At 35.6% G+C, this 12963-nt stretch overlaps 1 protein-coding gene across 11 annotated transcripts in view; it reads right to left on the bottom strand.

The window, feature by feature from the left end:
* LOC135079982 (potassium/sodium hyperpolarization-activated cyclic nucleotide-gated channel 2-like) overlaps window positions 1-12963 on the bottom strand; it is a 99481-nt gene that overhangs the window by 38222 nt on the left and 48296 nt on the right. The gene's annotated exons all lie outside the window — the stretch shown is intronic.

The following is a 12963-nucleotide window of genomic DNA, read 5'->3' on the forward strand; positions in this document are numbered from 1 at the left end:
TCAGACTCAATTTGGTCTAGAATGTTACTTGTCTAGAACTCACACACACTAATTTATTAAATAGGTACGTAGGAATGACGGTACATTTGGTTATACTGTGGTACTTTATGTAGTTTGAAATACGTGCTATTTTACGTCTGTTGTGCTGACGACTGTACACTTTCTGGTATATCTCAGTTTTCATACTAAAGCAAAGCCAACATGTCGGAATTGATTGCTAAGGAATTGCAACAAAAGCTTTTAAGATTGATTGAAAACAGTCACTGAATAGACGAACGAACATTTGGCCTGAATTCAATTCGGTTATTTGACTGGTTAACTACGTTTTATTATGGAATTTATAATCATGACAGTATGATGAACAACTATACAAACAGAAAGCTTTAATAAGAGCAGACCATACTATTTGTTTTCTTAACTACAATCTACCTACATGCATTTCGAGTAAGTTCTACATAACACAAATTATACTGGAAGGAGTATTTTTTTATTAAAAAATTTTTACTACTTCTTTAAAATATATAAAATGTAGACAGCATTTAAAATTCATACTTTTCATTACTGGTTTGCATCAGTAATACGGATTGAAACTTGTTAAGATAAGTAGGTGGAACTTTAAATTACCTAAGTAGACTTGAATTCTGAAGCACTGCACTGCTCCACAATTTAGGCCCTAGGGCATATTAGCGGTGGCCTAAGCTGCCATTTGTGTGCCTAATATCTGTTTAGCAGAGGCATAGTGGCACGAATTAGATCCGACGATAATTAGAATCGGCAAGCCACTAAAGTAATTATAACACTCTTAGCAAAGCTAAGCTTAGCTTTATCTTGCTCAAAGTTCAAATTCTGTTGCTATTAAGAATAAGTATGTATTTTGTGGTAGGTTGATGTGCTGGCAGTACTAAGATGTAGATGAGCGATATTTGCCAACACATTAACGAACACGAACATGTGTATATACCTACTCGTGTTCGAAGACCGCAACCGCGGCGGCGGCAAACAATGTGGTTTTCAATATTTTTCAACACTTAATGTAATTTTTACAAATAACATTGGATATTCCATAGTACATAATTATACCAATTTTGGTCCCAACCACGTAAAATTTCATTCCTTTCAGCAATTTAATACAGCATGCATGAAAATCCAATCCGATCTGAATGGCTGGAATCGACCTGGTTCCCATATACGGTTAGTTAAAAGTTAGTAGTTTGAATTAACGTAAAGTGAGCCAATTTAAATGCTCTGCTTAAAGAGTTCGTTGGAACAGTCTACGTGTATTGCAATAACTGCCATTTGCATGCAAACCCACACATGCAATAATCGCGAGTATGCAGTATAAGTGCATCGCTCTCACACAAGCGCAGCGGATTCGTCTTCGGTGCCATTTATACATCTGCAGCATTATGATAATGAGGTAACACCGCCTTTCAAGATGGATCCGTCCAATTCGCTCGTCGCCTCTTAGACTAAGAGCGAGTGAACGCCAGATTTTCGTTATTCTATAAAAGCTGAAAGTTTGCTCCCAACCCCAGTCCCCAACATAGGTAAGAACGGTGGACCATCATGAAGTTTGGGTCATCGTGGTTTTGGCAGCTACCCTAAAATGCTTGTCTTGCAAGAGGTTTTAACGGTCAAAATTATTTGGCTGATAAGGAAACAAGGCCCACTTTTGACCGTTCCAACCCCTTATCAGACAATCAGATGCGCTAACACCTATGTTGGGAGCATGCGTTGACAAACTTTCAGCTTTTATAAAATAACTTAGGTCTGGCGTTCACTAGCTCTTAGCCTACTCGTCGCCTCTGATAAATCGTCGCGCGATAATTGATACGAACAAAAACAAAAGAGCTTTTCTTTTGTTTTCTGCGACGATGAATGGGTGTTTGGAATGATACTGTCGAATTGGCCCGGATTAGGAGCTAATCACTTTTTTCGATACATAAACGGTTAGATTACGTTATTCGACTAATTACGATCTGTTTTTCCTTTGCAGCTGTACGTGAAGTCGTAATTTATTTATATACGACATATAACTAAATATTACGACATCTTAAGTAGTTGTAGCTGCTATTTTGCAACCTTATTGTTGGCTGATGTGAAAACAATATTATTTATAGTAAATCATGTTTATAATATGTCGTTAAGTTTAACAACACTTTAAATCTTACCGATGTCCATTTTACTATACATTAATAGTGCGAGTTATATACCGGATGCAAATGAATTTGATATATGTAAGGTGAAACTTGTAAGGTGACAAAGATTGTAATAGGGAAATAGTCGCGTGTTATTTATGTTGAATGTTAAATAACAATGGAAATATTTTATTCACGCTTGGCCCAAGCATTAAGATAACATAATAGCATGCGTTGTATAGCGAATACTTCATAGTAAAATATTTCTCTACTAGATTAATAGGCGTGGAATCTACCTAGTACAATCAGCATTGATAATCGGAATGTAACATTGCCCAAAGCAGTGTTATTATAAATTCAAACATCAAATTTCCACCGAACTTTAGCTATCGCGTTCAATATTAACAAACTGCTGATCGACTAATTACAAATTAGTCATAATTAACTTCGTATACCAATGCTTTCCATTAGCGGGAATCGCTTTAGAGCAAAATGGATTTTCAGGTCGAGCGGTTTAAATATGAAACGTTAGTAGGAGCCAGCTGTCAAATTATTAGCTTACATACTGGGAAACAAAGTGAAGTGAAGCGTGTGTGGCCTTTGGGCTCGCCCTGATAAATACTACAGCCAAACCGAAGGGTCCCGGCAATTTTATCGAAGGCAGCTCGTAATTTCACTCGTACATTTTTGAGGGAGAGTAAACGGGACTATTTGCATGAATAAACCGCAAATACTGGCTTGTTTATTTGCGCGCGAGTTCACATAGCATGAAATAGTCACGTGTTACAAAACAGTGTAAAAAGAATTCCCCAAACATTGCTAGGTTTTTTCAGCTGACCCCATTGTGGATGCAGGATTAGTTGGATCATGAGAGAGATACAGACACAGGTTTAATTCAGTCAGCTTGTTAACTATTGGTTTTGTCTTGTCTCGAAGCTCTGGAAGGCCGTTCATGACATGGGGCCGCAAACGGCTCCTTAAGAGCTGTTGGTGCTTTCCGCAACCGTCATCAGGTCATCGATCCAAAAAAGGGAAACCTGGCTGCATTTTTCATTTCATTCCGGTCCAATAGGACCCCCAATTTATCCACGAACCCTCGTACATCGCAAACACTTTGGCTATCACCGGCCACTTTATAAAGGCTAGCCGAGAGTGCATTCGCAATCCACATGCTTCAGCTACCATAATTCATATTGTCACAGCGGAGGCATGTTTATAAAACATTTCACGGCGATATGGGCGTTGTAGGAAACAATATCGATAAGTTTGTTTCCTAGTAGTGCTGGGGCTCGCCCTTGATTGCAGTTTGTTGAAACTCGATCTTGACATTGTTCCGAGAGAGATAACGTTTGACATTTGACCAGCTCGGAGATAATGACTCAGGCGCAATCGCATTAGAATTCTGCTCAGGTACGAGTAAAGTTCCATGCTTGTAATGAGAATAAGGTCGCCAATAATGAAGCGCACCTATGCAATTACATAAAAAAGTGTAAGAACCTACTTATATTAAACACTATATTTCCCTTATTTGCAACATTTTTCTTTATTGCTCCGCCCCTATTGACTTTAGGGTTATGTTGTATAGCCTAATTAAAGCCTTCTTCACAAAAACAATTTTTCAAATCGGACAACTTGTAGTTTCTGAAATTAGCGCGTTCATGCAAACAAACTCTTCAGCTTTATAATATTATAGTAAGTATAGATTTCGCAATTAACTTTTAAAATAGATTGAGCTGTAAATATTGGCATTGTTTTGATTGAATTGTGAATATTATTTCATGTATTGGGTTATTGAGTTGCGGGGAACGTGGCCGCTTTGATGAAAATTTCATCTGCATAGTTGTTTTGGGCATCGTGTATTCGTGTTCAAATTTCAGAGGTCTAGTCGGTGTAAATGAAATAGTTTGCGGGTTGAAGTAAAAAGTATGTTCTATAGTCGCGGCGTCGGGTGAAGTTTTAATGCATATCGGTTTTGTAGAGATTGCATCATGAGTTTGCGTCACAGGGAGCCCTATAAGTTACCTATAATTTGAATATAAATTTTTCTCATTATGAAGGTCACACAATCATAATCTTCAGCTATGAATGTATATTCATACTCTATTTGTATAGTTTTCGAATAATCTTAATCATCATTAAGTATAGAGATTTTCGGCCGTAATTTTGTCAGTTTCAGGCATGACATTTACAATTTCGTGCCAGTAACGTCGTTTACCGACTCGATAAGCAATGTTGATGAATGTATCTGTGGCCATTTAGTTTTCAATTTTTACCCTAATTTGCACGATGTGATTAATCTTGCCAATATAGTTATTATAGAGACTTTATTGTCTTAATCTATTGTGTCGGTTGTCACTACTGATTACTGGGATCATGACCCCGATGTCAGACTTTAGAAGCGTTTCTAAGGTCAAAGATCATATCTATGTAATTTTCGTACCCTTGTCAAGCAGTTTCGCACACATGGCATATTAAGTGTCTCTAGGAAAATCATATCAGCTGAGAGAAAAGGAAAGATTGTTTTTTCGTACATTTAGATTGACTCTTCAAGAGTCTTGAGGGCATAACCTTAAGACGTTTCAAGCCACTCAGCGTTTTTGATTGTGAAATATTGTCAGAAGCGTGTCGTCCAATACATCGTGGCAAAATCAATTTTCCCCGTACATCTGTGACGGTGACCTGAGTACGCAATCGCGGCAAATAGGGCTGCTTCTACGCGGATTCAGGGATACTATTTCGTGTGAAAAACCTTAACTTAAATACTGCTGTCTACTAGAATTTAGGGTCACTATGTCGTGTGAGAAACCATTACTAGAACTGAAAAAATACGTAACATGGCCTATTTGAACAATAATTTTATTTATGTGCAGCATAACAGGCATTGTCCAGTGAAACTAGATGTATGGGAGCCCTTACGGTGACGAAATATGGACGTACATAATCTCAAAAGAGAATTTGAATGTGCACATTTTCCTATGCTGTTGTTTGTTATGTTAAATACCTACTCGTAGTTTCACCAGGTAGGTTTAATGAGGTCAATAATTAGGTAATCCCTTATTAGTACTAGTAGTAACCATTTTGAACACAATTAATTTTATAAGAACTATAACTTCCTTTGCTTCTAAAAGGTAAATAAATACCTAGTTATAATTTAATTATTCTTTAGGCGACCTAACTAATCCCATGTCCAAACTGTTTACTAATATCTTAAAAATTAGACTCTGTCAGGCTTATTAGAGCCCATTTCAAACCCTATGTTAAGTTCAAAACATTTCTGTTGCCTATTTGGAATCATATTGCATGAAGCCCTTGAACCCGTCCTATCAAACGGCAAGAATCTTCGACGCATTTTCCTGTGATAGATAACCATAATGTTATGACGATTTGATGCTCCCTAATACGGAATTCCTCTATCATCGGTTCAAGCTGGTCTCGGCAGGTAGAGCCAATGGGACCTAATGCTGTAATTGTATTCAGCGATCCTGCAGAGATTTGCGCCGCGACGATAACTGGTCGTATCTCCTTTCAATGAACGGGCTTCCTGGATTGTTATGGGAGAGGAATTGTGCGAGATATGTTGTGATTGCGATTTTCGATAAGATTGATCTGTTCAAGATATTAAAATTAATAAGTAGGTATAATGCTCAATTCAAATTCTCAACATTTTGTTCGGAACGTATTAATCTTCATAGGTAATTAAATATAGATATTAAAAATATTGATTTTTTTTTATTTTTATGTAATTTAGTCTTTACAGCTTGAGCACGATTCTCCCTTATTACAAGAGGCAAGTGAAGCATCTGGTTTACACTAACATTTAATTTTTAACTAGGAAAATATAATCAAAATGCTGAAAATTTAGATATTTCTTGTTATGCTGTTGAAAAATCTATACAGCTACTACCTAATTTTTAGACTGTTTTATAACAAGAATATAATCCAAAAACAGTCTAAAAATAAAAGGAAGAAAGATGTTTGGTACCTTTTTGCCATGGATAACTCAAAGTCAGCGTCCATTTGGCAAAAAATCTCGCTGGTCGATTTCATCTCTGGCACGTGAGCTTGTGAATACTTTTACGACAACAGGGATCATGTAGTAGGCTTAATGACTACTACTGATGCTCATGTGTGCATTGCACTATACTAAGTAGTACAGTCTATTTTTTTAGAAATCAGCAGAAATGTCATCAAAAATGGCCAACTGACATAAACATATTTTTAGTCTGTGAACTAGTGATGCGACAAAACCTCTCGTTAATCGCGAAGTGAAATTATTGTAGTACTTGCGTATCATCGCCGGGTGATCGTCAAAATACTAAAAATATGCAACAAAGTCGCAACATTGAATGTGAACTGATTATGAAATTTTCGAGAACAGGAAATAAACTGTATGCACAGATGTAATCAAAAAACACACTTGACAGTAAAACAATCAATGATGTCCGTAAAGTTATTCAACTTCAAATAGTTGCAAAAAGTTCTGTTTGACAGTGTTGCTACTAGTGACATCTCGCTCGCTCAGTTCTTTGTTGCTCTATTCCTCTAGGGAGGTAATTTAAGATGCTATCAATTGAAAGAAGATTTTTGTTTTCTTTTATTTTATTTACTTATATAGGAAAATAAGCAATGGAACAATACGTAAGCATAATTGCATAAAAAAGTAAAATAATTTCGTTTAAATAAAACCGACTAAAAATTAAACTGACTCCGAAAAAGTATACACTAAAAGTAGAAAAATAATTTTACGTTATCTCCAATATTGTTGAAGTTATCGCTGGAAAACTAAACAAAGTATCGTATATTTTTTATTTAAAATTAATCAGTAATCGAAATAAGTGAATACTTAAAATAATATCGATTAAATTTACAGATTACTGTCTATGACTCACAGGTTACAGCACTGATGTGTCAGAGACAAGTCATAGACAATATGGAGATAACACATGATTATAAAATAAAGTTAAAATTAACGTGAAAATAAAGTTGGTTTCATGGGCTTGTTAAATAATGTGTATGATATTATGAACACGTAAGTGATTATGGTGTAATTGTGTATGAAAGTGTTTGTTTACATCTCTGCTGGATTCTAAAAAATCAAGGTATACATAGGAATTAATTTAAATACCTAATGGTTTTGTAGGAAGCTAATCTTACAAAACTAAAGTACCTCCTAAGCAAAGAGGACTTACAGCGTCATCAGAAAAAGTCTGCGACGAAAGTAATTAGAGGAGCACAGCTGCACAGATCTAATTCTGTGTTTTGTCACTGATTGGTTCTGAAAATGGTATGTATTAGGTAGGCTTCATATACAGTAAAACGAACCAAATGTTTTCAAATGGTATTGGAATGGGAGTTTTAGGAGCAGATAAGAATGAAATTAGTTCTTTCATGCCCTATTTCCTTATTTCTGCTGCTGGTACGGGTATGATGATGAACCTACTGTACCTCTCTCGCTTGATTCTACGTAGTGACTTGCGCATATTGTGCGGTCATTATTCCGTGCTCGCTGGAGCTCTATTGTTCCGCCAATAGCAGCAATAGCTTTTGATGAACATCGTTACTTTGTTGATTTTATTAATGGAGCCACGTTTATTATGAACATGCTTGTAAAACACGAAGCAGCCGGGAAAACCGCATGAACTGTTCCTGGTTAGTTGAGAGTACTCGAGAAACAAGTATTGTGTTACGTTATATTAAGATAAATAGCTATTAATATAAGACTAATTAATCCATTAACAAGGAAGAGGATCGGATTAACGTATCAGTATCTTATGATTAAAAGGCCTGTATTAATTGTGAGACATCGTGGGTTTGTTTATAATTCTTCGATGCATTTCCACTCAATCTAATTTTGTAATGCGCGTGCGAATGAAGGTTGATTTAATCGGAGAGATGCTGAAATAACTCGATATTGGAGCCAAATTCATCGAGCATTAACCGTATGGATCTAATTAGAGCTGTTGCCGGAAATTGCAATATGAAATATTGTTGCATGTGGCACTTATTTCGAAAAGGGAAGAAACGCCTTTGAAGACATGCTTAAGACATTAAATTGACCTTCCCAGCAGGATTTGCCTGGAGAGGTGGTCACAATTGACACGCAATGGCGACCTGCGGGCGGATAGGCACAGGAAAATTGGCGTGAGTAATTTAGAGTTCTGTAGGCCTAAGATGCGCGCCGCGATAAGCGGTTATCACGCCATTTTATCGATTTTCCCCATACATTTTGACGTCGATAAAAGTTATCACGGCGCGCATCTTAGGCCTACTAAAACTAAAAAACTCATTAAAACTCATTTATTTCTGTAAATAGGCTTAAAAAAAGCACTTTTACACGTCCCAGTATTAACCCTACCACTGCTTCAGGACAATAAATGGGCCAGTACTGGTCAGTATACTTCCTGGATGGGAAATTCTTTTCCTAAGTAGGAATTATATTTGGAGGTGGTTTTTCAGAACACTTCATAAGTAACTAAATTGTACATTATAACAAAGCACAGGGTTTATGTTCTATTGAACCACATACTTATGTATGAGCTGTCAAAATTCCATTTCCACATACATTTTGTACGGCACGCATTCGCTATAAATACTCCATTGACCATTAGGTATTTAATGCTTTCAAAGCACATAAAAGTACAGTACATTTCTAGAATAACCGGCATTTAAGGCCAAAAATAAAGTTATTTATGCCAACTACGTCATTATTTTCCTATTCGTTTGCTTTCGACCTATTTTTAGATGTTTCTGCGAAGATTTACGGGTGAAATTAAATAAAACGTTCCGTATAAATATATACGCAGTCGCATCTGTAACGGATGAATTCGACATCGTCCGATCGATCGCATCTAATCGCCTCAGAAACCGAGCGGAAGCTGTCACCTCGGACGCTACGTAGAGCTTGGTCTAAGGTAGGTAACAGGATAAAAAGCTAGCGGTAGCGATAATAAAGTTAATTGAGAACGAATCTAACAAGCTTATTCTTGCATTCTTATTATATTCTTAAAAGGATTTTAGTTAAGTACCTGAAATCTGAAACATAACGACTTATGTACATTTATAAATTTCAAACACTACACTTCACTTATACTTTAGTTAGACGAATATTTCTGTCTGGGTTTATGTCAATTCTGTTTTCATTAGTTGTAAAGTTTGATTTCATTAGTTTTTTAATACCTATTTTGTAAAACTGATTTATATAATTTCGATGCATTTGGATTTGTAAATAAAGTAATTGAAGACAACTGACTATCGCTGAAGTTGCAAGATTTTAATGAAAAGTCAGACGTAACGCTTTCAAAAACAATAAACTAAGTTTCTATTATTAAAATAATTGAGAGCTTATTGAAGTATCAATGCCGACAATATCGATTGAAGTTTTTCTTGGTGTTCTTTTGGACTAATAGGCTTTTTGCTGTGTTCGAAAACCCATCGCAAATTATCAAAGTTTACAGCGAAGTAGCACCAGGAAATTGTGCCCGAAGATATTTAATTCGGATCCGAGCGCAGGTAAACCGTTCTAGGACGTAAGTTGCCAATTTACAGAACCTAAATCTGTATAACGGTGCAATAGATTGCAATAAAAACATACGTTGTCACACATATTTAGGTTGTAGAAAAGGTAATTCGTAAGTTATTTGAGAAAAAAAATCTACTGTTATTAATTTAAAGTGTGAGATAGGTGAATCTCAAAGTTAGAGCAAACTATATTAACTATTAACAAATAATTTTAATTTGATTGTGATATGAAAATGTTATCATGTTGCATCGGCCTCATGCCAGTTGTATGCCAAACGCTTAAAATCATTGTTATGCAAAACCTACGAGTTCCAACTACAGCTTAAAGCTTATTCAGGTACACAATAGCCAACCAAAAGCCTATTAACAGGATTAATTGTTGAATAGCTAACCTTGTTTATAGCTATTTGGGAAGCTTCCTAATTACAGCTTTACAGCTTCAACGCGGCCTTTGTACGGCCTGCCCGGAGGATTGGCCGAATCAAATATTAATTTCAAAAGGAGCGAGTTTATTTCGGGATCGCGTAATTGCATAAATGATTTAGAGACAAAAACTAGCGGTTTGTTAAGTTAAAAGACGAGAGTTTCTACAGAATATGCGTTTATTGCATGATTAAAATAGATCACAGTTATGTATTTGAAAAAGAAAACATTGATACACAACATTAGTCGGAGTCTTTATTTTACCAATTGAAAAAAACCTGGATTTTTACTCCTATTTTTGGACTCGGAGTATCATAGTTTTTAGAGAGGAAAGTTGCCAGTATTTTTTCTCTTTTGCAAAAAATAGCGTACAAAATACTGTATTCACAGATCAGGTAATAGCTTAGTTCAGGCTGCAGCTTAAGCAATCATGTAATTCAGGTGCCGTAGCATTTGAAATTGGTACATGCAAATGGAGGATTTTGCATGTTAAGTCCAATATAACTCAATTACTAGAAATCGACACGGATTCGCCTAAAGTTTAATAAAGGCTGTAAAACGCTGCGGTCCTGTTTAAAACAGCACATAAAAACTAAAAGTCAGCTGTGTGAATGGCTATTTTACAGTCTCTAAAACATTATTGTTTTTATACTAGTTGTTTTCGGCAGTTTTATTAATAAAATTTAATGTTGACTATAAATTTATATTTGATTTCGGTGTTTCAAGAGTCAAGGTCTTTTTATTGTATTAATTCAATTGACTTGGTTCATATTTTTCTACATTTGAAAATGTTCAAGCTTCTGCTAATGTATCCGTTGGTTAGTGTTGCCCCTAAAGTGGAAAGTGGTGGGCTTGTAACACATCATATCACATCTAGTCTGAGTTTATGTAATTTACTATGTATATGCTTTGTGTGACAAAACGATATGCCTTTCCGTAGTTCAAATAAACAGATAATGCGTTAGCTGATTGCAGCCATCGACAATGGCTGCCAATGCCCATGGCGTGTGTCTCTAATGATGCTTATCCTTCCACCGTGACATGCTCTGCTGATCTAAATTAACTACAATGTCACAGACGAGGAAACCTGTCGAATACCCTTTTGTACTTTTTGTTCATGTAATAGTAAGTGTAGTTGTAAATACACAAGGACATGTACAGACTGCAGTATTTGAAGCTAATACTTATTGTGGTATTTATGTTATTGCAGTAAGTGCGATTTTGCAATGCAAATGTGGTGTGGATTGTTGTTACTAAATAACTCAATCACTGATTTTGTCTCATCATCGAATTGCTATATTTGCTACTCATTTAGCGTACGTTTTAACAACAACCCCGTATATTAACTGTTGCTCAATAATCATTAAATTGGAATTTAATATGGTTAAATATACATTTTTAACTGGAGTATTTTTGGTTAGTTTGGAAAGAGAACTTAATACTTACATGTTTTATCAAATTCAAAAATGAATGGACTTGCATTAGTCCTAATAAAATATTAGATTTTTCATCAACATAATTTTGAAACACAGCCTCCAACATAACATACACAGAGTTGTGATATGAATATGGCCACTTTTTAGATTAAAAACCCAGCAGCAAGAAAATCTTTAGTTTTGCCTTGGGTTTTTATTTTTATGCATCGACGCATCGTGGCGCTGCTTAGTGCAAAGTTGTGTTGTCTTCAAAGTGGATACTTCGTCTGTCGATATTTAACTTTTTACTTGGTAGGTTTAAAAATATATTTCACACATTGGTGACGAGCGTGTCAACAAAAAATAAGTAAAATGGAAAATCACTTCTCATTTTGTAAGTGTTCTATCTCATAAGCTCGTGTGATAAGATTTCGGTGGTGTAAGTGTGCGACTTATAGTCTATGCCCACAATGTACTGAAAATGCCTGTCATCTCTTGTTTCCAAAAGAAACGCCCACATTTTTTAAAATTATAATTATTAAGATTTCCCTAATTTTTGAAGATCTAGTTGTTTGCACGTGTAAAGGATTTTTCCTTTACCTTCCAGATTTACGAGTAGAAAACATTCTCAAGAGGTTTATTCCGTAAATCCGTTCTACATTTAGGATAAATTCTGAAGATTCACTGAACATTTGACCTAAGTGAGGAAGCTATCTTAGTAGCAAATCTGTAATGTCCGGTGTAATAAAAATTGAACACGACCAGATGGTGGCACCATTAAATCCTCTTTACGGTTAGACTTAAAATAGTCTGTTACGACAACTAAGTAGCAATTTGTGCTTTTCTTGCCTTAGGGAAAAAGAAAGACATAAGATACGTCTTGAAACGTCTTAGTTCATAGGAAAAATATCCATCATCTCATTTTACACTTTCACGTAGAATTTGATTATCCATTAGTTAGGCGATACACAATGTTTCCACCTTATAGCTGATTTCTAAATTATTTATCTGCTTTTGAGCTAGATCTATTTTGGTTTAAGGAACTATATGCTACTTTTCTCTTGATATAAAATCATCCAGTGCTAGAACATAACAAATGTTGTGTACTTTTCTCCCTTCATATTTAATAGATAATATTCCAGAGTCCGACTCTGTGAGAAAGTGTAACAATCTAAACTTTATGCCCCACATGTATCTTGCTGCGAAACACATTTTCTAGACACAATTTTTGTGCGGATCCTAGTTTATTTGGATTTGTAGAAGTTTGCAACTTATAAATGAACTTTTGTTTTATTAGGTTATCCATTTACTCGTAGGCTAGAAATATTCAATAAGGCATTGCAATTTTGTTGTGCAAAACGAGCCAATAATAGAGCTTTGATATCTATGACTTTTGGATCAGAATGCCTGGGTTTCTGATTTCAGTTACTTGAAAGGCGACGTGAATAGCTTTCTTGGTAGCTCCACTA

Source organism: Ostrinia nubilalis, chromosome 17, assembly GCF_963855985.1.
Source record: "Ostrinia nubilalis chromosome 17, ilOstNubi1.1, whole genome shotgun sequence".
NCBI lineage: Eukaryota > Metazoa > Arthropoda > Insecta > Lepidoptera > Crambidae > Ostrinia > Ostrinia nubilalis.